We start from the raw sequence: 24974 nt of genomic DNA on the forward strand, positions 1-24974 counted from the left end.
ATTTAATCCCAGACTACATCCAGAAGGTTGAGGTTAGTGGTGATTTAATCCCAGACTACATCCAGAAGGTTGAGGTTAGTGGTGATTTAATCCCAGACTACATCCAGAAGGTTGAGGTTAGTGGTGATTTAATCCCAGACTACATCCAGAAGGTTGAGGTTAGTGGTGATTTAATCCCAGACTACATCCAGAAGGTTGAGGTTAGTGGTGATTTAATCCCAGACTACATCCAGAAGGTTGAGGTTAGTGGTGATTTAATCCCAGACTACATCCAGAAGGTTGAGGTTAGTGGTGATTTAATCCCAGACTACATCCAGAAGGTTGAGGTTAGTGGTGATTTAATCCCAGACTACATCCAGAAGGTTGAGGTTAGTGGTGATTTAATCCCAGACTACATCCAGAAGGTTGAGGTTAGTGGTGATTTAATCCCAGACTACATCCAGAAGGTTGAGGTTAGTGGTGATTTAATCCCAGACTACATCCAGAAGGTTGAGGTTAGTGGTGATTTAATCCCAGACTACATCCAGAAGGTTGAGGTTAGTGGTGATTTAATCCCAGACTACATCCAGAAGGTTGAGGTTAGTGGTGATTTAATCCCAGACTACATCCAGAAGGTTGAGGTTAGTGGTGATTTAATCCCAGACTACATCCAGAAGGTTGAGGTTAGTGGTGATTTAATCCCAGACTACATCCAGAAGGTTGAGGTTAGTGGTGATTTAATCCCAGACTACATCCAGAAGGTTGAGGTTAGTGGTGATTTAATCCCAGACTACATCCAGAAGGTTGAGGTTAGTGGTGATTTAATCCCAGACTACATCCAGAAGGTTGAGGTTAGTGGTGATTTAATCCCAGACTACATCCAGAAGGTTGAGGTTAGTGGTGATTTAATCCCAGACTACATCCAGAAGGTTGAGGTTAGTGGTGATTTAATCCCAGACTACATCCAGAAGGTTGAGGTTAGTGGTGATGTAATCCCAGACTACATCCAGAAGGTTGAGGTTAGTGGTGATTTAATCCCAGACTACATCCAGAAGGTTGAGGTTAGTGGTGATTTAATCCCAGACTACATCCAGAAGGTTGAGGTTAGTGGTGATTTAATCCCAGACTACATCCAGAAGGTTGAGGTTAGTGGTGATTTAATCCCAGACTACATCCAGAAGGTTGAGGTTAGTGGTGATTTAATCCCAGACTACATCCAGAAGGTTGAGGTTAGTGGTGATTTAATCCCAGACTACATCCAGAAGGTTGAGGTTAGTGGTGATTTAATCCCAGACTACATCCAGAAGGTTGAGGTTAGTGGTGATTTAATCCCAGACTACATCCAGAAGGTTGAGGTTAGTGGTGATTTAATCCCAGACTACATCCAGAAGGTTGAGGTTAGTGGTGATTTAATCCCAGACTACATCCAGAAGGTTGAGGTTAGTGGTGATTTAATCCCAGACTACATCCAGAAGGTTGAGGTTAGTGGTGATTTAATCCCAGACTACATCCAGAAGGTTGAGGTTAGTGGTGATTTAATCCCAGACTACATCCAGAAGGTTGAGGTTAGTGGTGATTTAATCCCAGACTACATCCAGAAGGTTGAGGTTAGTGGTGATTTAATCCCAGACTACATCCAGAAGGTTGAGGTTAGTGGTGATTTAATCCCAGACTACATCCAGAAGGTTGAGGTTAGTGGTGATGTAATCCCAGACTACATCCAGAAGGTTGAGGTTAGTGGTGATTTAATCCCAGACTACATCCAGAAGGTTGAGGTTAGTGGTGATTTAATCCCAGACTACATCCAGAAGGTTGAGGTTAGTGGTGATTTAATCCCAGACTACATCCAGAAGGTTGAGGTTAGTGGTGATTTAATCCCAGACTACATCCAGAAGGTTGAGGTTAGTGGTGATTTAATCCCAGACTACATCCAGAAGGTTGAGGTTAGTGGTGATTTAATCCCAGACTACATCCAGAAGGTTGAGGTTAGTGGTGATTTAATCCCAGACTACATCCAGAAGGTTGAGGTTAGTGGTGATTTAATCCCAGACTACATCCAGAAGGTTGAGGTTAGTGGTGATTTAATCCCAGACTACATCCAGAAGGTTGAGGTTAGTGGTGATTTAATCCCAGACTACATCCAGAAGGTTGAGGTTAGTGGTGATTTAATCCCAGACTACATCCAGAAGGTTGAGGTTAGTGGTGATTTAATCCCAGACTACATCCAGAAGGTTGAGGTTAGTGGTGATGTAATCCCAGACTACATCCAGAAGGTTGAGGTTAGTGGTGATTTAATCCCAGACTACATCCAGAAGGTTGAGGTTAGTGGTGATTTAATCCCAGACTACATCCAGAAGGTTGAGGTTAGTGGTGATTTAATCCCAGACTACATCCAGAAGGTTGAGGTTAGTGGTGATTTAATCCCAGACTACATCCAGAAGGTTGAGGTTAGTGGTGATTTAATCCCAGACTACATCCAGAAGGTTGAGGTTAGTGGTGATTTAATCCCAGACTACATCCAGAAGGTTGAGGTTAGTGGTGATTTAATCCCAGACTACATCCAGAAGGTTGAGGTTAGTGGTGATTTAATCCCAGACTACATCCAGAAGGTTGAGGTTAGTGGTGATTTAATCCCAGACTACATCCAGAAGGTTGAGGTTAGTGGTGATTTAATCCCAGACTACATCCAGAAGGTTGAGGTTAGTGGTGATTTAATCCCAGACTACATCCAGAAGGTTGAGGTTAGTGGTGATTTAATCCCAGACTACATCCAGAAGGTTGAGGTTAGTGGTGATGTAATCCCAGACTACATCCAGAAGGTTGAGGTTAGTGGTGATGTAATCCCAGACTACATCCAGAAGGTTGAGGTTAGTGGTGATTTAATCCCAGACTACATCCAGAAGGTTGAGGTTAGTGGTGATGTAATCCCAGACTACATCCAGAAGGTTGAGGTTAGTGGTGATTTAATCCCAGACTACATCCAGAAGGTTGAGGTTAGTGGTGATTTAATCCCAGACTACATCCAGAAGGTTGAGGTTAGTGGTGATTTAATCCAGAAGGTTGAGGTTAGTGGTGATAACAGACTACATCCAGAAGGTTGAGGTTAGTGGTGATTTAATCCCAGACTACATCCAGAAGGTTGAGGTTAGTGGTGATTTAATCCCAGACTACATCCAGAAGGTTGAGGTTAGTGGTGATTTAATCCCAGACTACATCCAGAAGGTTGAGGTTAGTGGTGATTTAATCCCAGACTACATCCAGAAGGTTGAGGTTAGTGGTGATTTAATCCCAGACTACATCCAGAAGGTTGAGGTTAGTGGTGATTTAATCCCAGACTACATCCAGAAGGTTGAGGTTAGTGGTGATTTAATCCCAGACTACATCCAGAAGGTTGAGGTTAGTGGTGATTTAATCCCAGACTACATCCAGAAGGTTGAGGTTAGTGGTGATTTAATCCCAGACTACATCCAGAAGGTTGAGGTTAGTGGTGATTTAATCCCAGACTACATCCAGAAGGTTGAGGTTAGTGGTGATGTAATCCCAGACTACATCCAGAAGGTTGAGGTTAGTGGTGATTTAATCCCAGACTACATCCAGAAGGTTGAGGTTAGTGGTGATTTAATCCCAGACTACATCCAGAAGGTTGAGGTTAGTGGTGATGTAATCCCAGACTACATCCAGAAGGTTGAGGTTAGTGGTGATTTAATCCCAGACTACATCCAGAAGGTTGAGGTTAGTGGTGATTTAATCCCAGACTACATCCAGAAGGTTGAGGTTAGTGGTGATTTAATCCCAGACTACATCCAGAAGGTTGAGGTTAGTGGTGATTTAATCCCAGACTACATCCAGAAGGTTGAGGTTAGTGGTGATTTAATCCCAGACTACATCCAGAAGGTTGAGGTTAGTGGTGATGTTTAAAATTTTAAAATGAAAATGTATTATTTCGATATCATCCACGATATTGATGTTGTTGCTCCTCTCTTTTCTTTCCTTCTTTTCTCTACTGTCTCTCCTCTCTCTCCTGTCTCTCTACTGTCTCTCTTTCCTGTCTCTCTCTCATCTCTACTGTGTCTCTCTCCTCTCTCTCCTGTCTCTCTACTGTCTCTCTTTCCTGTCTCTCTCTCATCTCTACTGTGTCTCTCTCCTCTCTCTCCTGTCTCTCTACTGTCTCTCTCCTCTCTCTCCTGTCTCTCTACTGTCTCTCTTTCCTGTCTCTCTCTCATCTCTACTGTGTCTCTCTCCTCTCTCTCCTGTCTCTCTACTGTCTCTCTCTCCTGTCTCTCTCTCATCTCTACTGTGTCTCTCTCCTCTCTCTCCTGTCTCTCTACTGTCTCTCTCCTCTCTCTCCTGTCTCTCTACTGTGTCTCTTTCCTGTCTCTCCTCTCTCTCCTGTCTCTCTCTCATCTCTACTGTCTCTCTCTCATCTCTACTGTCTCTCCTGTCTCTCTCTCATCTCTACTGTCTCTCCTCTCTCTCCTGTCTCTCTACTGTCTCTCCTCTCTCTCCTGTCTCTCTCCTGTCTCTCCTCTCTCTCTCTCATCTCTCCTGTCTCTCCTGTCTCTCTCTCATCTCTACTGTCTCTCCTCTCTCTCCTGTCTCTCTACTGTGTCTCTCTCCTCTCTCTCTCTCATCTCTCCTGTCTCTCCTGTCTCTCTCTCATCTCTACTGTCTCTCCTCTCTCTCCTGTCTCTCTACTGTCTCTCTCCTCTCTCTCCTGTCTCTCTACTGTGTCTCTTTCCTGTCTCTCCTCTCTCTCCTGTCTCTCTCTCATCTCTACTGTCTCTCCTCTCTCTCCTGTCTCTCCTGTCTCTCTCTCATCTCTACTGTCTCTCCTCTCTCTCCTGTCTCTCTACTGTCTCTCCTCTCTCTCCTGTCTCTCTACTGTCTCTCTCTCCTCTCTCTCTCTCATCTCTCCTGTCTCTCCTGTCTCTCTCTCATCTCTACTGTCTCTCCTCTCTCTCCTGTCTCTCTACTGTGTCTCTCTCCTCTCTCTCTCTCATCTCTCCTGTCTCTCCTGTCTCTCTCTCATCTCTACTGTCTCTCCTCTCTCTCCTGTCTCTCTACTGTCTCTCTCCTCTCTCTCCTGTCTCTCTACTGTGTCTCTTTCCTGTCTCTCCTCTCTCTCCTGTCTCTCTCTCATCTCTACTGTCTCTCCTCTCTCTCCTGTCTCTCCTGTCTCTCTCTCATCTCTACTGTCTCTCCTCTCTCTCCTGTCTCTCTACTGTCTCTCCTCTCTCTCCTGTCTCTCTACTGTCTCTCTCTCTCTCTCTCTCTCTCATCTCTCCTGTCTCTCCTGTCTCTCTCTGTATCTCTACTGTCTCTCCTCTCTCCTGTCTCTCTACTGTGTCTCTCTCTCTCTCTCTCTCTCATCTCTCCTGTCTCTCCTGTCTCTCTCTCATCTCTACTGTCTCTCCTCTCTCTCCTGTCTCTCTACTGTCTCTCTCTCTCTCTCCTGTCTCTCTACTGTGTCTCTTTCCTGTCTCTCCTCTCTCTCCTGTCTCTCTCTCATCTCCTGTCTCTCTCTCTCTCCTGTCTCTCCTGTCTCTCTCTCATCTCTACTGTCTCTCCTCTCTCTCCTGTCTCTCTACTGTCTCTCTCTCTCTCTCCTGTCTCTCTACTGTCTCTCTTACTCTCTCTCTCATCTCTCCTGTCTCTCCTGTCTCTCTCTCTCTCTACTGTCTCTCTCTCTCTCCTGTCTCTCTACTGTGATCTCTCTCCTCTCTCTCTCTCTCTCTCCTGTCTCTCCTGTGTCTCTCTCCTGTCTCTACTGTCTCTCCTCTCTCTCCTGTCTCTCTACTGTGTCTCTCTCCTCTCTCTCCTGTCTCTCTACTGTGTCTCTAGTTCCTGTCTCCTCTCTCTCTCCTGTCTCTCTCTCTGTGTCTCTACTGTGTCTCTCCTCTCTCTCCTGTCTCTCTACTGTGTCTCTCTCTCTCTCTCCTGTCTCTCTACTGTGTCTCTCTCCTGTCTCCTCCTCTCTCTCCTGTATCTCTACTGTGTCTCTACCGGTCTCTCTCCTGTCTCTCTACCTGTCTCTCTCTCATCTCTACTGTCTCTCCTATAGTTGTCTTCCTTTGTCCTGTCTCTCCTCTCCTGTCATCTCTACTGTGTCTCTCTCCTCTCTCTCCTGTCTCTCTACTGTCTCTCTCTCCTCCATCTCTCTCTCTCTCTCCTAAATCTCTCCTTATCTCTACTGTCTCTCCTCTCTCTCCTGTCTCTCTACTGTGTCTCTCTCCTGATCTCCTCTCATCTCTCCTGTGATCTCTCCTGTGTCTCTCTCATCTCTACACCTCTCTCTCTCTCCTGTCTCTCACCTGTAAACCAGCCTCTCCTGTCTCTCTACTTGTCTCTCTCCTGTCTCTCTACTGTGTCTCTCTCCTGTCTCCTCCTCTCTCTCCTGTATCTCTACTGTGTCTCTCCTGTCTCTACTGTGTCAACTAGTCTCTGAGCACATCTAAACTGTGTCTCTCTACTGTGTCTCCTCTCTCTCCTGTCTCTCTACTGTGTCTCTCTCCTGTCTCTCTACTGTGTCTCTCTCCTGTCTCACCTCTCTCCTGTCTCACCTCTATCTCCTGTCTCTCCTCTCTCTCCTGTCTCTCCTCTCTCTCCTGTCTCCCGTCTGTCTTCTAGGCCCAGCTATTCAAGCATGGCAAGAGAGATGACTTTCTCCAGTACGGTAAGAATGTCCTTCAATAGTTGCTTTTTAATCAGCAAATTTACTTTATCCACTGTGATAAGTAATTGTCCTACCTCCTTCATCCATTGTGATAAGTAGTTGTCTTACCTCCTTTATCCATTGTGATAAGTAGTTGTCTTACCTCCTTCATCCATTGTGATAAGTAGTTGTCTTACCTCCTTCATCCATTGTGATAAGTAGTTGTCTTACCTCCTTCATCCATTGTGATAAGTAGTTGTCTTACCTCCTTCATCCATTGTGATAAGTAGTTGTCTTACATCCATTGTGATAAGTAGTTGTCTTACCTCCTTCATCCATTGTGATAAGTAGTTGTCTTACCTCCTTTATCCATTGTGATAAGTAGTTGTCTTACCTCCTTTATCCATTGTGATAAGTAGTTGTCTTACCTCCTTCATCCATTGTGATAAGTAGTTGTCTTACCTCCTTTATCCATTGTGATAAGTAGTTGTCTTACCTCCTTCATCCATTGTGATAAGTAGTTGTCTTACCTCCTTTATCCATTGTGATAAGTAGTTGTCTTACCTCCTTTATCCATTGTGTAAGTGTTGTCTTGTCTTTATCCATTGTGATAAGTAGTTGTCTTAAACTCCTTTATCCATTGTGATAAGTAGTTGTCATTAAACCAGTCTCTCCTTATCCATTGTGATAAGTAGTTGTCTTAAACCTCCTTTATCCATTGTAATAAGTAGTTGTCTTACCTCCTGTAGTGTTTTATCCATTGTAAACGTAGTGATCCTTCATCCATTGTGATAAACCAGTCCTTCATCCATTGTGAGTGTGTTGTCTTACCATCCATTGTGATAGGTAGCACATTAAACCACCTCCTGCATCCATTGTGATAAGTAGTCTCTCCTGTAGTGTAGTTGTCTTACCTCCTTCATCCATTGTAATAAGTAGTTGTCTTGCATCCATTGTGATAAGTAGTGTTGTCTTACCTGAGCCTTAATCCATTGTGATATGTAGTTGTCTTACCTCCTTCATCCATTGTGATAAGTTGTCCTACCTCCTCATCCTGTGATGTAGTTGTCTTATCTCCTTCATCCATTGTGATAAGTAGTTGTCTTGCATCCATTGTGATAAGTAGTTGTCTTACCTCTTCATCCATTGTGTGTTGTCTTACCTCCTTCATCCATTGTGATAAGTAGTGTGTTGTCCTCCTGCATCCATTGTGATAAACCAGTCTTACCTCCTGCATCCATTGTGATAAGTAGTTGTCTTCTCCTTTATCCATTGTGATAAGAGCATCTGCTAAATAAATAAATTAAATGTAGGTGATCTTCTAATGTTGACTGCTGTGACCATGATCTGGCTGTAGGTGATGGTGTTGATACTAACCGCTCGGTGTAAACTACACCCCTGACATCACTGAGCCTCTCACATTAAACCAGTCTCTCCTGTAGTGTGTTGTCTTACCAACGTAGTGATGAGCACATTAAACCAGTCTCTCCTGTAGTGTTTTGTCTTACCAACGTAGTGATGAGCACATTAAACCAGTCTCTCCTGTAGTGTGTTGTCTTACCAACGTAGTGGTGAGCACATTAAACCAGCCTCTCCTGTAGTGTGTTGTCTTACCAACGTAGTGATGAGCACATTAAACCAGTCTCTCCTGTAGTGTGTTGTCTTACCAACGTAGTGATGAGCACATTAAACCAGTCTCTCCTGTAGTGTGTTGTCTTACCAACGTAGTGATGAGCACATTAAACCAGCTTCCTTCCTGTAGTGTTTTGTCTTACCAACGTAGTGATGAGCACATTAAACCAGCCTTCTTCCTGTAGTGTGTTGTCTTGGCAACGTAGTGGTGAGCACATTAAACCAGTCTCTCCTGTAGTGTGTTGTCTTACCAACGTAGTGATGAGCACATTAAACCAGTCTCTCCTGTAGTGTGTTGTCTTACCAACGTAGTGATGAGCACATTAAACCAGCCTCTCCTGTAGTGTGTTGTCTTACCAACGTAGTGGTGAGCACATTAAACCAGCCTCTCCTGTAGTGTGTTGTCTTACCAACGTAGTGATGAGCACATTAAACCAGTCTCTCCTGTAGTGTGTTGTCTTACCAACGTAGTGGTGAGCACATTAAACCAGTCTCTCCTGTAGTGTGTTGTCTTACCAACGTAGTGGTGAGCACATTAAACCAGTCTCTCCTGTAGTGTGTTGTCTTACCAACGTAGTGGTGAGCACATTAAACCAGTCTCTCCTGTAGTGTGTTGTCTTACCAACGTAGTGATGAGCACATTAAACCAGTCTCTCCTGTAGTGTGTTGTCTTACCAACGTAGTGATGAGCACATTAAACCAGTCTCTCCTGTAGTGTGTTGTCTTACCAACGTAGTGATGAGCACATTAAACCAGTCTCTCCTGTAGTGTGTTGTCTTACCAACGTAGTGATGAGCACATTAAACCAGTCTCTCCTGTAGTGTGTTGTCTTACCAACGTAGTGATGAGCACATTAAACCAGTCTCTCCTGTAGTGTGTTGTCTTACCAACGTAGTGGTGAGCACATTAAACCAGTCTCTCCTGTAGTGTGTTGTCTTACCAACGTAGTGATGAGCACATTAAACCAGTCTCTCCTGTAGTGTGTTGTCTTACCAACGTAGTGATGAGCACATTAAACCAGTCTCTCCTGTAGTGTTTTGTCTTACCAACGTAGTGATGAGCACATTAAACCAGCCTCTCCTGTAGTGTGTTGTCTTACCAACGTAGTGGTGAGCACATTAAACCAGTCTCTCCTGTAGTGTGTTGTCTTACCAACGTAGTGATGAGCACATTAAACCAGTCTCTCCTGTAGTGTGTTGTCTTACCAACGTAGTGATGAGCACATTAAACCAGTCTCTCCTGTAGTGTGTTGTCTTACCAACGTAGTGATGAGCACATTAAACCAGTCTCTCCTGTAGTGTGTTGTCTTACCAACGTAGTGATGAGCACATTAAACCAGTCTCTCCTGTAGTGTGTTGTCTTACCAACGTAGTGATGAGCACATTAAACCAGTCTCTCCTGTAGTGTGTTGTCTTACCAACATAGTGATGAGCACATTAAACCAGTCTCTCCTGTAGTGTGTTGTCTTACCAACGTAGTGGTGAGCACATTAAACCAGTCTCTCCTGTAGTGTGTTGTCTTACCAACGTAGTGATGAGCACATTAAACCAGTCTCTCCTGTAGTGTGTTGTCTTACCAACGTAGTGTGAGCACATTAAACCAGTCTCTCCTGTAGTGTGTTGTCTTACCAACGTAGTGGTGAGCACATTAAACCAGTCTCTCCTGTAGTGTTTTGTCTTACCAACGTAGTGATGAGCACATTAAACCAGTCTCTCCTGTAGTGTGTTGTCTTACCAACGTAGTGATGAGCACATTAAACCAGTCTCTCCTGTAGTGTGTTGTCTTACCAACGTAGTGATGAGCACATTAAACCAGTCTCTCCTGTAGTGTGTTGTCTTACCAACGTAGTGGTGAGCACATTAAACCAGTCTCTCCTGTAGTGTGTTGTCTTACCAACGTAGTGATGAGCACATTAAACCAGTCTCTCCTGTAGTGTGTTGTCTTACCAACGTAGTGATGAGCACATTAAACCAGTCTCTCCTGTAGTGTTTTGTCTTACCAACGTAGTGATGAGCACATTAAACCAGTCTCTCCTGTAGTGTGTTGTCTTGGCAACGTAGTGGTGAGCACATTAAACCAGCCTCTCCTGTAGTGTGTTGTCTTACCAACGTAGTGATGAGCACATTAAACCAGTCTCCTTCCTGTAGTGTTTTGTCTTACCAACGTAGTGGTGAGCACATTAAACCAGTCTCTCCTGTAGTGTGTTGTCTTACCAACGTAGTGGTGAGCACATTAAACCAGTCTCTCCTGTAGTGTGTTGTCTTGGCAACGTAGTGGTGAGCACATTAAACCAGTCTCTCCTGTAGTGTGTTGTCTTGGCAACGTAGTGGTGAGCACATTAAACCAGTCTCTCCTGTAGTGTGTTGTCTTGGCAACGTAGTGGTGAGCACATTAAACCAGTCTCTCCTGTAGTGTTTTGTCTTACCAACGTAGTGATGAGCACATTAAACCAGCCTCTCCTGTAGTGTGTTGTCTTACCAACGTAGTGATGAGCACATTAAACCAGTCTCTCCTGTAGTGTGTTGTCTTACCAACGTAGTGATGAGCACATTAAACCAGCCTCTCCTGTAGTGTGTTGTCTTACCAACATAGTGATGAGCACATTAAACCAGTCTCTCCTGTAGTGTTTTGTCTTACCAACGTAGTGATGAGCACATTAAACCAGTCTCTCCTGTAGTGTGTTGTCTTACCAACGTAGTGGTGAGCACATTAAACCAGTCTCTCCTGTAGTGTGTTGTCTTACCAACGTAGTGATGAGCACATTAAACCAGTCTCTCCTGTAGTGTGTTGTCTTACCAACGTAGTAATGAGCACATTAAACCAGTCTCTCCTGTAGTGTGTTGTCTTACCAACGTAGTAATGAGCACATTAAACCAGCCTCTCCTGTAGTGTGTTGTCTTACCAACGTAGTAATGAGCACATTAAACCAGTCTCTCCTGTAGTGTGTTGTCTTACCAACGTAGTGATGAGCACATTAAACGATGTGACACAGATTCTTCACCTGGTGGTGAGGATTCTCCACAGCTTGCTGTCTCGCCAAAACAAAGATGTAACTACGTTAACAATGTAATCACAACGAGCTGTGGCTCAAAGCAAACCTCAGAAATAGTTCCAGTCAGACATACACACTCTACACACGGAGTGTAAATATCTAGCCAATACATTTTGAATTGAATAACATTGGTTGTGAACTTCAGAGCTGTGACTATTTGACATGTTTGGTTAAAGGCAAGTAGAAACCCACACTAGTAGTCGTCATGTCTCCTGCTCCAGAGTCGACACCTTCTGGGTGCAACGTCATCGTCTGACTGGCTGCTTCTCTGGCCAGCTCTCATTGGCTCCTGGTGGTGATCAGCGTTCTGTTGTAGTGTGAGATGTGCAATGACAAGAGCCTTTCAGATCCGATAAAATGTTTAGAAATATTGTGATGGTTCAAAGAGGTGATGGGCAGCCCTCACACTGCATCTCTGACCCGCGTCGGTGACAACCACACGCCCTGAGTAGATGGGCAGCCCTCAGACTGCATCTCTGACCCGCGTCGGTGACAACCACACGCCCTGAGTAGATGGGCAGCCCTCAGACTGCATCTCTGACCCGCGTCGGTGACTGTCACGCCCCGAGTAGATGGGCAGCCCTCAGACTGCATCTCTGACCTGCGTCGGTGACTGTCACGCCCCGAGTAGATGGGCAGCCCTCAGACTGCATCTCTGACCCGCGTCGGTGACTGTCACGCCCCGAGTAGATGGGCAGCCCTCAGACTGCATCTCTGACCTGCGTCGGTGACTGTCACGCCCCGAGTAGATGGGCAGCCCTCAGACTGCATCTCTGACCTGCGTCGGTGACTGTCACGCCCGAGTAGATGGGCAGCCCTCAGACTGCATCTCTGATCGGTGGGCGAGTAGATGGGCAGCCCTCAGACTGCATCCTCGGTGACAACCACACGCCCTGAGTAGATGGGCAGCCCTCAGACTTCATCTCTGACCCGCGTCGGTGACTGTCACGCCCTGAGTAGATGGGCAGCCCTCAGACTGCATCTCTGACCCACGTCGGTGACTGTCACGCCCGAGTAGATGGGCAGCCCTCAGACTGCATCTCTGACCCGCGTCGGTGACTGTCACGCCCGAGTAGATGGGCAGCCCTCAGACTGCATCTCTGACCCGCGTCGGTGACTGTCACACGCCCTGAGTAGATGGGCAGCCCTCAGACTGCATCTCTGACCTGCGTCGGTGACTGTCACGCCCGAGTAGATGGGCAGCCCTCAGACTGCATCTCTGACCCGCGTCGGTGACTGTCACGCCCGAGTAGATGGGCAGCCCTCAGACTGCATCTCTGACCCACGTCGGTGACTGTCACGCCCGAGTAGATGGGCAGCCCTCAGACTGCATCTCTGATCGGTGACAACCACACGCCCTGAGTAGATGGGCAGCCCTCAGACTGCATCTCTGACCCGCGTCGGTGACTGTCACGCCCGAGTAGATGGGCAGCCCTCAGACTGCATCTCTGACCCGCGTCGGTGACTGTCACGCCCCGAGTAGATGGGCAGCCCTCAGACTGCATCTCTGACCCGCGTCGGTGACTGTCACGCCCCGAGTAGATGGGCAGCCCTCAGACTGCATCTCTGACCCGCGTCGGTGACTGTCACACCCCGAGTAGATGGGCAGCCCTCAGACTGCATCTCTGACCTGCGTCGGTGACTGTCACGCCCCGAGTAGATGGGCAGCCCTCAGACTGTATCTCTGACCCGCGTCGGTGACTGTCACGCCCTGAGTAGATGGGCAGCCCTCAGACTGCATCTCTGACCCGCGTCGGTGACTGTCACGCCCCGAGTAGATGGGCAGCCCTCAGACTGCATCTCTGACCCGCGTCGGTGACTGTCACGCCCCGAGTAGATGGGCAGCCCTCAGACTGCATCTCTGACCCACGTCGGTGACTGTCACGCCCCGAGTAGATGGGCAGCCCTCAGACTGCATCTCTGACCCGCGTCGGTGACAACCACACGCCCTGAGTAGATGGGCAGCCCTCAGACTGCATCTCTGACCCGCGTCGGTGACTGTCACGCCCCGAGTAGATGGGCAGCCCTCAGACTGCATCTCTGACCCGCGTCGGTGACTGTCACGCCCCGAGTAGATGGGCAGCCCTCAGACTGCATCTCTGACCCGCGTCGGTGACTGTCACACCCCGAGTAGATGGGCAGCCCTCAGACTGCATCTCTGACCTGCGTCGGTGACTGTCACGCCCCGAGTAGATGGGCAGCCCTCAGACTGTATCTCTGACCCGCGTCGGTGACTGTCACGCCCTGAGTAGATGGGCAGCCCTCAGACTGCATCTCTGACCCGCGTCGGTGACTGTCACGCCCCGAGTAGATGGGCAGCCCTCAGACTGCATCTCTGACCCGCGTCGGTGACTGTCACGCCCCGAGTAGATGGGCAGCCCTCAGACTGCATCTCTGACCCGCGTCGGTGACTGTCACGCCCCGAGTAGATGGGCAGCCCTCAGACTGTATCTCTGACCCGCGTCGGTGAGAGACGTGAGAGACGTGTATGGAACGGCTAAATCATATGCCCGGTTTATCCGGTGGTGCTGCAATGTCTGGACCAGTGTAGTGTTACCATGGTGTGTGTGTGTGTGTGTGTGTGTGTGTGTGTGTGTGTGTGTGTGTGTGTGTGTGTGTGTGTGTGTGTGTGTGTGTGTGTTCCTCAGCTCCGGTGGTGCTGCAGTGTCTGGACCAGTGTCACGTGGCAGAGAGCAGCCAGGCTATGCTGAGGAAGCTGGCGGTCAAGCTGGTACAGAGACTGGGTCTGACCTTCCTCAAGCCCCGACTGGCCAAGTGGAGGTGAGACACACACACACACACACACACACACACACACACACACACACACACACACACACACACACACACACACACACACACACACACACACACACACACACACACACTGAGGTAGGAGTCAAGCTGGTACAGAGACTGGGTCTGACCTTCCTCAACCAGTGGAGGAGACCCATTTACATTACATTACATTTAAGTCATTTAGCAGACGCTCTTATCCAGAGCGACTTACAAATTGGTGCATTCACCTTATGACATCCAGTGGAACAGTCACTGTACAATAGTGCATCTAAATCTTAAAGGGGGGGGGGTGAGAGGGATTACTTATCCTATCCTAGGTATTCCTTAAAGAGGTGGGGTTTCAGGTGTCTCCGGAAGGTTGACTCCGCTGTCCTGGCGTCGTGAGGGAGTTTGTTCCACCATTGGGGGGCCAGAGCAGCGAACAGTTTTGACTGGGCTGAGCGGGAGCTGTACTTCCTCAGTGGTAGGGAGGCGAGCAGGCCAGAGGTGGATGAACGCAGTGCCCTTGTTTGGGTGTAGGGCCTGATCAGAGCCTGGAGGTACTGAGGTGCCGTTCCCCTCACAGCTCCGTAGGCAAGACCCACTCCCTAGATGTTAATTTGAGAGCCTTCGCATGCCGTTGAGTGTTTGTTAAGGGAAAGCTGGTCTCACTGTGTTGAGACCTTGTATGTTTGCTTGTCATTCAGGTACCAGAGAGGGAGTCGCTCCCTGGCAGCCAACCTGTCTCTGTCCCAGTCTGGCTCCACAGTCGAGGCTGTTAGTCCAGACATGGAGACCCAGAGCCAGGAGGAGGACTATGATATCCCAGAGGAGGTGGAGAACGTCATCGGTCAGTCAGCGTTACTCTCTCTCTCCTTCTCTCTCATTCTTTCTCTCTCTCTCTCAGCTCTCTCTCTCTGGTTCTCTCAGCTCTCTCTCTCTCTGGTTCTCTCAGCTCTCTCTCTCTCTGGTTCTCTCAGCTCTCTCTCTCTCTGGTTCTCTCAGCTCTCTCTCTCTCTGGTTCTCTCAGCTCTCTCTCTCTCTGGTTCTCTCAGCTCTCTCTCTCTGGTTCTCTCAGCTCTCTCTCTCTCTGGTTCTCTCAGCTCTCTCTCTCTCTGGTTCTCTCAGCTCTCTCTCTCTCTGGTTCTCTCAGCTCTCTCTCTCTCTGGTTCTCTCAGCTCTCTCTCTCTCTGGTTCTCTCAGCTCTCTCTCTCTCTCTGGTTCTCTCAGCTCTCTCTCTGGTTCTCTCAGCTCTCTCTGGTTCTCTCAGCTCTCTCTGGTTCTCTCAGCTCTCTCTCTCTCTCTGGTTCTCTCAGCTCTCTCTCTGGTTCTCTCAGCTCTCTCTGGTTCTCTCAGCTCTCTCTCTCTCTGGTTCTCTCAGCTCTCTCTCTCTCTGGTTCTCTCAGCTCTCTCTCTCTCTGGTTCTCTCAGCTCTCTCTCTCTCTCTGGTTCTCTCTGGTTCTCTCAGCTCTCTCTCTCTGGTTCTCTCAGCTCTCTCTCTCTGGTTCTCTCAGTTCTCTCAGCTCTCTCTCTCTCTCTCAGATCTCTCTCTCTGGTTCTCTCTCTCTCTCTGGTTCTCTCAGCTCTCTCTCTCTCTGGTTCTCTCAGCTCTCTCTCTCTCTGGTTCTCTCTGTTCTCTCTCTCTCTGGTTCTCTCAGCTCTCTCTCTCTCTGGTCTCTCTCAGCTCTCTGGTTCTCTCTCTCTCTGGTTCTCTCAGCTCTCTCTCTCTCTGGTTCTCTCAGCTCTCTCTCTCTGGTTCTCTCAGCTCTCTCTCTCTCTGGTTCTCTCAGCTCTCTCTCTCTCTGGTTCTCTCAGCTCTCTCTCTGGTTCTCTCAGCTCTCTCTCTCTCTGGTTCTCTCAGCTCTCTCTCTCTCTCTGGTTCTCTCAGATCTCTCTCTCTGGTTCTCTCAGCTCTCTCTCTCTGGTTCTCTCAGCTGGTTCTCTCTCTCTCTCTGGTTCTCTCAGATCTCTCTTTGGTTCTCTCAGCTCTCTCTCTCTCTGGTTCTCTCAGCTCTCTCTTTGGTTCTCTCAGCTCTCTCTCTCTCTGGTTCTCTCAGCTCTCTCTCTCTGGTTCTCTTAGCTCTCTCTTTGGTTCTCTCAGCTCTCTCTTTGGTTTTCAGTTCTCTCAGCTCTCTCTCTGGTTCTCTCAGCTCTCTCTTTGGTTCTCTCAGCTCTCTCTCTGGTTCTCTCAGCTCTCTCTCTGGTTCTCTTCAGTTCTCTCTCTTTGGTTCTCTCAGCTCTCTCTCTCTCTGGTTCTCTCAGCTCTCTCTCTCTCTGGTTCTCTCAGTTCTCTCTCTCTCTCTCTCTGGTTCTCTCAGCTCTCTCTCTCTCTGGTTCTCTCAGCTCTCTCTCTCTCTGGTTCTCTCAGCTCTCTCTCTCTCTGGTTCTCTCAGCTCTCTCTCTCTCTGGTTCTCTCAGCTCTCTCTCTGGTTCTCTGCTCTCTCTCTCTGGTTCTCTCAGCTCTCTCTCTCTCTCTGGTTCTCTCAGCTCTCTCTCTGGTTCTCTCAGCTCTCTCTCTGGTTCTCTCAGCTCTCTCTCTCTGGTTCTCTCAGCTCTCTCTCTCTCTGGTTCTCTCAGCTCTCTCTCTCTCTGGTTCTCTCAGCTCTCTCTCTCTCTGGTTCTCTCAGCTCTCTCTCTCTCTGGTTCTCTCAGCTCTCTCTCTGGTTCTCTGGTTCTCTCAGCTCTCTCTCTCTGGTTCTCTCAGCTCTCTCTCTCTCTGGTTCTCTCAGCTCTCTCTCTCTCTGGTTCTCTCAGCTCTCTCTCTCTCTGGTTCTCTCAGCTCTCTCTCTCTCTGGTTCTCTCAGCTCTCTCTCTCTCTGGTTCTCTCAGCTCTCTCTCTCTCTGGTTCTCTCAGCTCTCTCTCTCTCTGGTTCTCCTCAGCTCTCTCTCTCTCTGGTTCTCCCAGCTCTCTCTCTCTCTGGTTCTCTCAGCTCTCTCTCTCTCTGGTTCTCTCAGCTCTCTCTCTCTCTGGTTCTCTCAGCTCTCTCTCTCTCTGGTTCTCTCAGCTCTCTCTCTCTCTGGTTCTCTCAGCTCTCTCTCTCTGGTTCTCTCAGCTCTCTCTCTCTGGTTCTCTCAGATCTCTCTCTCTGGTTCTCTCAGCTCTCTCTCTCTCTGGTTCTCTCAGATCTCTCTCTTTGGTTCTCTCAGATCTCTCTCTTTGGTTCTCTCAGCTCTCTCTCTCTTTGGTTCTCTCAGCTCTCTCTCTCTTTGGTTCTCTCAGCTCTCTCTCTCTTTGGTTCTCTCAGCTCTCTCTCTCTTTGGTTCTCTCAGCTCTCTCTCTCTTTGGTTCTCTCAGCTCTCCTCTCTCTCTCTTTGGTTCTCTCAGCTCTCTCTCTCTCTCTCTCTCTCTTTGGTTCTCTCAGCTCTCTCTCTCTGGTTCTCTCAGATCTCTCTCTTTGGTTCTCTCAGCTCTCTCTCTCTTTGGTTCTCTCAGCTCTCTCTCTCTCTCTCTCTCTCTCTCTCTCTCTCTTTGGTTCTCTCAGCTCTCTCTCTCTGGTTCTCTCAGCTCTCTCTCTCTGGTTCTCTCAGATCTCTCTCTCTGGTTCTCTCAGATCTCTCTCTCTGGTTCTCTCAGATCTCTCTCTCTGGTTCTCTCAGATCTCTCTCTTTGGTTCTCTCAGCTCTCTCTCTCTTTGGTTCTCTCAGCTCTCTCTCTCTTTGGTTCTCTCAGCTCTCTCTCTCTCTCTCTTTGGTTCTCTCAGCTCTCTGTCTCTCTCTTTGGTTCTCTCAGCTCTCTCTCTGGTTCTCTCAGCTCTCTCTCTGGTTCTCTTAGCTCTCTCTTTGGTTCTCTTAGCTCTCTCTTTGGTTCTCTCAGCTCTCTCTTTGGTTCTCTCAGCTCTCTCTTTGGTTATCTCAGCTCTCTCTTTGGTTCTCTCAGCTCTCTCTCTGGTTCTCTTAGCTCTCTCTTTGGTTCTCTCAGCTCTCTCTCTGGTTCTCTAAGCTCTTCTGGTTCTCTCTCTCTGGTTCTCTCAGCTCTCTCTCTCGTTCTCTCTCTTGATATGTCTGAAGTCAGCATCCTTCTCACTGTCTCATTGGTTTTAAGGCCTGTATCTTGTGTTCAGTAAGGTGTGCAACATCCTGAACTACTTGACCAATAACAACACAACACAGATTTACATGTTCTGTTACAAAACACTTTGTTACGGTGAGCCCTACTGAATTTGACCCACATCAGGTCTGTTATGGTGTTCAGTCACAGCTATTCAGGTAGTGACTCTCTCTCTGTCTGTTATGGTGTTCAGTCACAGCTATTCAGGTAGTGACTCTCTCTCTGTCTGTTATGGTGTTCAGTCACAGCTATTCAGGTAGTGACTCTCTCTGTCTGTAATTTCACAGAGCAACTGTTGGGTGGGCTGAAGGACAAGGAGACCATCGTGCGCTGGTCTGCTGCTAAGGGGTAAGTTGTCACATTGAATGAACAATGATAAACACTGAGCGTCTGTCTTTCAGAAGGTGGAATGATGGCTATAGGCAGGAGCCCTGAGTTATATCTGCCTATAGGGAGGAGCCCTGAGTTATATCTGTCTATAGGGAGGAGCACTGAGTTATATCTGTCTATAGGGAGGAGCCCTGAGTTATATCTGTCTATAGGGAGGAGCACTGAGTTATATCTGCCTATAGGGAGGAGCCCTGAGTTATATCTGTCTATAGGGAGGAGCCCTGAGTTATATCTGTCTATAGGGAGGAGCACTGAGTTATATCTGCCTATAGGGAGGAGCACGCCCTCATGTTGATGTAACTGCCTATAGGGAGGAGCACTGAGTTATATCTGCCTATAGGGAGGAGCACTGAGTTATATCTGCCTATAGGGAGGAGCCCTGAGTTATATCTGCCTATAGGGAGGAGCACTGAGTTATATCTGTCTATAGGGAGGAGCACTGAGTTATATCTGTCTATAGGGAGGAGCACTGAGTTATATCTGCCTATAGGGAGGAGCACTGAGTTATATCTGCCTATAGGGAGGAGCATGCCCTCATGTTGATGTAACTGCCTATAGGGAGGAGCCCTGAGTTATATCTGTCTATAGGGAGGAGCACTGAGTTATATCTGTCTATAGGGAGGAGCACTGAGTTATATCTGTCTATAGGGAGGAGCACTGAGTTATATCTGCCTATAGGGAGGAGCACTGAGTTATATCTGTCTATAGGGAGGAGCCCTGAGTTATATCTGCCTATAGGGAGGAGCACTGAGTTATATCTGTCTATAGGGAGGAGCACTGAGTTATATCTGCCTATAGAGAGGAGCACGCCCTCATGTTGATGTAACTGCCTATAGGGAGGAGCACTGAGTTATATCTGCCTATAGGGAGGAGCACGCCCTCATGTTGATGTAACTGCCTATAGGGAGGAGCACTGAGTTATATCTGCCTATAGGGAGGAGCACTGAGTTATATCTGCCTATAGGGAGGAGCACTGAGTTATATCTGTCTATAGGGAGGAGCACTGAGTTATATCTGTCTATAGGGAGGAGCACTGAGTTATATCTGTCTATAGGGAGGAGCACTGAGTTATATCTGCCTATAGGGAGGAGCACTGAGTTATATCTGCCTATAGGGAGGAGCACGCCCTCATGTTGATGTAACTGCCTATAGGGAGGAGCACTGAGTTATACCTGCCTATAGGGAGGAGCACGCCCTCATGTTGATGAAGTGCAGATGAATTGCTCAGAGAGGCTCCAACATGTGTTCCCTCGTTTCAGTATTGGGCGGGTGACGGGGCGACTCCCCAGGGAGCTGGCTGACGAGGTGGTTGGATCCGTGTTGGACTGCTTCAGGTAACAACTGCTTCATTTGCAGCTTTGTCGTGTTGATGTTGTGCTATTTGTCTGTGCCACTGGGGGATCATCTTATCAGACAATATACACATATATGTTAAGGTGAACTCAGCAAAAAAAAGAAACGTCCTCTCACTGTCTACTGCGTTTTATTTTCAGCAAACTTAACTTAATGTGTAAATATTTGTATGAACATAAGATTCAACAACTGAGAAATCAAGATCCACAGACATGTGACTAACAGAAATGGAATAATGTGTCCCTGAACAAAGAGAGGGTCAAAATCAAAAGTAACAGTCATCATCTGGTGTGGCCACCAGCTGCATTAAGTACTGCAGTGCATCTCCTCCTCATGGACTGCACCAGATTTGCCAGTTCTTGCTGTGAGATGTTACCCCACTCTTCCACCAAGGCACCTGCAAGTTCCCAGACATTTCTGGGGGGCCTTAGCCCTCACCCTCCGATCCAACAGGTCCCAGACGTGCTCAATGGGATTGAGATCTGGGCTCTTCGCTGGCCATGGCAGAACACTGACATTCCTGTCTTGCAGGAAATCATGCACAGAATGAGCAGTATGGCTGTTGGCATTGTCATGCTGGAGGGTCATGTCAGGATGAGCCTGTAGGAAGGGTACCACATGAGGGAGGAGGATGTCTTCCCTGTAACACACAGAGTTGACATTGTCTGCAATGACAACAAGCTCAGTCTGATGATGCTGTGACACACCGCTACAGACCATGATGGACCCTCCACTTCCAAATCGATTCCGCTCCAGAGTACAGGCCTCAGTGTAACGCTCATTCCTTTGACGGTAAACGCGAATCCGACCATCAACCCTGGTGAGACAAAACCACGACTCGTCAGTGAAGAGCACTTTTTTGCCAGTCCTGTCTGGTGAGGACCTGCCTTACAACGGGCCTACAAGCCCTCAGTCCAGCCTCTCTCAGCCTATAGCGGACAGTCTGAGCACTGATGGAGGGATTGTGCGTTCCTGGTGTAACTCGGGCAGTTGTTGTTGCCATCCTGTACCTGTCCCACAGGTGTGATGTTCGGATGTACCGATCCTGTGCAGGTGTGGTTACACGTGGTCTGCCACTGTGAGGACGATCAGCTGTCCGTCCTGTCTCCCTGTAGCGGTGTCTTAGGCGTCTCATAGTACGGACATTGCAATTTCTTTCCCTGGCCACATCTGCAGTCCTCATGCCTCCTTGCAGCATGCCTAAGGCACGTTCACGCAGATGATCAGGGACCCTGGGTATCTTTCAGTTGGTGTTTTTCAGAGTCAGTAGAAAGGCCTCTTTAGTGTCCTACGTTTTCGTAACTGTGAACTTAATTGCCTACCGTCTGTAAGCTGTTAGTGTTTTAACGACCGTTCCACAGGTGCATGTTCATTCATTTGTTTATGGTTCATTGAACAAGCATGGTGTTTAAACCCTTTACAATGAAGATCTGTGAAATTAATTCGTAAAAATCCAAATATCTTTGAAAGACAGGGTCCTGAAAAAGGGGACGTTTATTTTTTTGCTGAGTTTATTAAATCTCCCAAACAGTAATTCTGATTCCCGTGTAAAATAACCCTTTGACTGATTAAAATACGACCCGTAATGGGTTTTTTTGGGGGGGGGGGTAGAATTTAAAAAATCTTTTCCTCTCATGGCTAACTACCAGGAAGTTTAAAAAGACAGGCTGAGTGGGCGGGGAGCTTATATTCATGAGCTGGCCTTGACTGACAGGTCTTTGAAAAGTTATGAAACTTGGATGCAGTGTTGCTGTAAAATCCATCTCAAGCTAATTTGGTGAAACACAAAGCAATATTAAACATTCAAAAAATAAAATAAATTACGCTGTGATTTTAGAAATACCGACAGTTCATTTGTTCGTTAGACATGGTGGGATCTTTTTCTGTCGGTGAAATTTAATTATGCGGGAAACTGTGGTGGAAACACATTTTTTTGCGCAAATATTAATATAAAAACATATTGAAGGAAACTTGTAGTCATGTGATGATATGGTGTGTTGTCCTCCCACTACCACTCAGGTAACATGCAGGTTATTGTGGTCCTCCCACTACCACCCAGGTAACATGCAGGTTATTGTGGTCCTCCCACTACCACCCAGGTAACATGCAGGTTATTGTGGTCCTCCCACTACCACCCAGGTAACATGCAGGTTATTGTGGTCCTCCCACTACCACCCAGGTAACATGCAGGTTATTGTGGTCCTCCCACTACCACCCAGGTAACATGCAGGTTATTGTGGTCCTCCCACTACCACCAGGTAACATGCAGGTTATTGTGGTCCTCCCACTACCACCCAGGTAACATGCAGGTTATTGTGGTCCTCCCACTACCACCCAGGTAACATGCAGGTTATTGTGGTCCTCCCACTACCACCCAGGTAACGTGCAGGTTATTGTGGTCCTCCCACTACCACCCAGGTAACATGCAGGTTATTGTGGTCCTCCCACTACCACCCAGGTAACATGCAGGTTATTGTGGTCCTCCCACTACCACCCAGGTAACATGCAGGTTATTGTGGTCCTCCCACTACCACCCAGGTAACATGCAGGTTATTGTGGTCCTCCCACTACCACCCAGGTAACATGCAGGTTATTGTGGTCCTCCCACTACCACCCAGGTAACATGCAGGTTATTGTGGTCCTCCCACTACCACCCAGGTAACATGCAGGTTATTGAAGTAGTGATGATGAACTTTACAGGAGAGGTGAAAGTTCACAGTGATGAGCTTGATGCTCCTTTACCAATAAACATCGACCGTCTTATTCTGGTGACGTGATGATCGATGCTTGACTGCCATTTGTCAAATTTAAAATATTCTCGCTTTTATCCATAATACTTTAGTGTAGACCAGCCTACCTGCACGGTGTGTGTCAGCTGTTGTCTCTGGGTCAGGTGTCCAGACACAACTATCAGTAGAGGTGAAGAAACCATGGAAACACTATCAACTTTTCAATTTTTATTCGGTTCATGAGAACTTCAGCATATAAGTCCATTTTGAGTGCACTATGTCATCACACACTGATTTTTATCAGCAACAGGACCTTTTGGTGAGGAAATACTACTGAGGGGGAAATACTACTGGGGGGGAAATACTACTGGTGGGCAAAATACTACTGGTGGGCAAAATACTACTGGTGGGGAAATACTACTGGTGGGGAAATACTACTGGTGGGGAAATACTACTGGTGGGGAAATACTACTGGTGGGGAAATACTACTGGTGGGGAAAATATTACTGGTGGGGAAAATATTACTGGTGGGGAAAATACTACTGGTGGGGAAAATACTACTGGTGGGGAAAATACTACTGGTGGGGAAAATACTACTGGTGGGGAAAATACTACTGGTGGGGAAAATACTACTGGTGGGGAAAATACTACTGGTGGGAAAATACTACTGGTGGAAGAATACTACTGGTGGGGAAAATATTACTGGTGGGGAAAATACTACTGGTGGTGAAAATACTACTGGTGGGGAAAATATTACTGGTGGGGAAAATACTACTGGTGGGGAAAATATTACTGGTGGGGAAAATACTACTGGTGGGGAAAATATTACTGGTGGGGAAAATACTACTGGTGGGGAAAATACTACTGGTGGGGAAAATACTACTGGTGGAAGAATACTACTGGTGGGAAGAATACTACTGGTGGGGAAAATACTACTGGTGGAAAAAAGCACATTTTCTTCATGCAGATTCTAGAATATTCACGTGAAAATCTGTTGCCAATTGATGGAATCCTAGCTGGTGATGTAACAAATAAATATGATACATCTCCCGTTTGGCAAGTCTCTTGTGATGCGGTTCACAGCCACACTGACGGATGTGTTGACATGACAACTGCGTTGGAGTTCTGAATGACCCTTCTAATTCTATTTGCTGACATCCTACAGTTACATTTTGGCATCAGCAGAGTAGCTGTCTCGTTATATAAGTCACGCCCCTCTGCAAACACACCTTCTCCCGTGTCGGTTACGAGGTGTAACTTATGACGATTAGGGAAGAGAATATCATGTTCCCGTTGGTGTATTAAAATGAGAGTTGGGATGATGTCCCCCTACCGCCTTAATAAACCCCCCCCATCTTGAATCCAAGGGTTTGACATGGGGGAGGGGACCAGTCACTTTATCAATGTAGAAGCAACAGTCATTTTTCATACTTTGGTCGTCACACTTTGACCTGGTTTCATCCAAATATCATTCAATTTGATGAAAACATGATTGTTAACGGTTCATGACTGTTTTTAAGGTAGTTTTTGCGGAGCTCAGGTCAGTTTTGCGGATGTGAAATGTAATCCTTGGTGTGTGTGTTCTTGTTCTAGTTTCCAGGAGACAGACAACGCGTGGCATGGAGGCTGCTTGGCCCTGGCAGAGCTGGGGAGAAGAGGCCTGCTGGTGCCCTCTCGTCTCCCGGACGGTACGTAACAAAACCCTGCACACACAGCTAGCTAGAGCGGCGTGCGGGAGCTTCTTGTATTTGAACTACGACACAACATGTCATCTGTACCTGCAAAGCAACCCCCCCTTCCCTTCCCATAAACCCTCACAGTCACAATAGCCATACAGAACAACAACCCCCCTTCCCTTCCCATAAACCCTCAGTCACAACAGCCATACAGAACAACCCCCCCTTCCCTTCCCATAAACCCTCAGTCACAACAGCCATACAGAACAACAACCCCCCTTCCCATAAACCCTCACAGTCACAACAGCCATACAGAACAACAACCCCCTTCCCTTCCCATAAACCCTCAGTCACAACAGCCATACAGAACAACCCCCCTTCCCTTCCCATAAACCCTCACAGTCACAACAGCCATACAGAACAACAACCCCCTTCCCTTCCCATAAACCCTCACAGTCACAACAGCCATACAGAACAACAACCCCCTTCCCTTCCCATAAACCCTCACAGTCACAACAGCCATACAGCACAACAACTCCCCATTCCCTTCCCATAAACCCTCAGTCACAACAGCCATACAGAACAACAAACCCCCCTTCCCATAAACCCTCAGTCACAACAACCCCGGTTCCCATAAACCCTCATAGTCACAACAGCCCCCTTCCCATAAACCCTCAGTCACAAC

At 47.5% G+C, this 24974-nt stretch overlaps 1 pseudogene; it reads left to right on the forward strand.

The window, feature by feature from the left end:
- The window catches only part of LOC124018251, a 150955-nt pseudogene that overhangs the window by 16498 nt on the left and 109483 nt on the right, over positions 1 to 24974 (forward strand).

Source organism: Oncorhynchus gorbuscha, unplaced genomic scaffold (assembly GCF_021184085.1).
Source record: "Oncorhynchus gorbuscha isolate QuinsamMale2020 ecotype Even-year unplaced genomic scaffold, OgorEven_v1.0 Un_scaffold_454, whole genome shotgun sequence".
Taxonomy (NCBI): domain Eukaryota; kingdom Metazoa; phylum Chordata; class Actinopteri; order Salmoniformes; family Salmonidae; genus Oncorhynchus; species Oncorhynchus gorbuscha.